This window comes from Brassica oleracea, chromosome C4 (assembly GCF_000695525.1).
Source record: "Brassica oleracea var. oleracea cultivar TO1000 chromosome C4, BOL, whole genome shotgun sequence".
In the NCBI taxonomy this organism is placed as follows: Eukaryota; Viridiplantae; Streptophyta; class Magnoliopsida; order Brassicales; family Brassicaceae; genus Brassica; species Brassica oleracea.
In genome coordinates this window covers 2,417,918-2,418,119 of record NC_027751.1, presented here as the reverse complement: position 1 = coordinate 2,418,119, position 202 = coordinate 2,417,918, and positions in this window count along the sequence as shown.

Below are 202 nucleotides of genomic sequence, written 5' to 3'. Positions count from 1 at the left end.
GGTATATATAGCATTTACCAAAAACTCAATATTTTTCGTAGAGGTTAACACATAGATTTTGAAAAAATTTCGAAAAATATGACAATATTGTTTTAATGCAAAGTTGCATCCTGCACTAACATATGATAATGTTCAAATATCTTTGGAGCCTTATTTGTCTCCATTTTTCAAGAAATTAGCGATTTTATAGTGGTTATTCCAC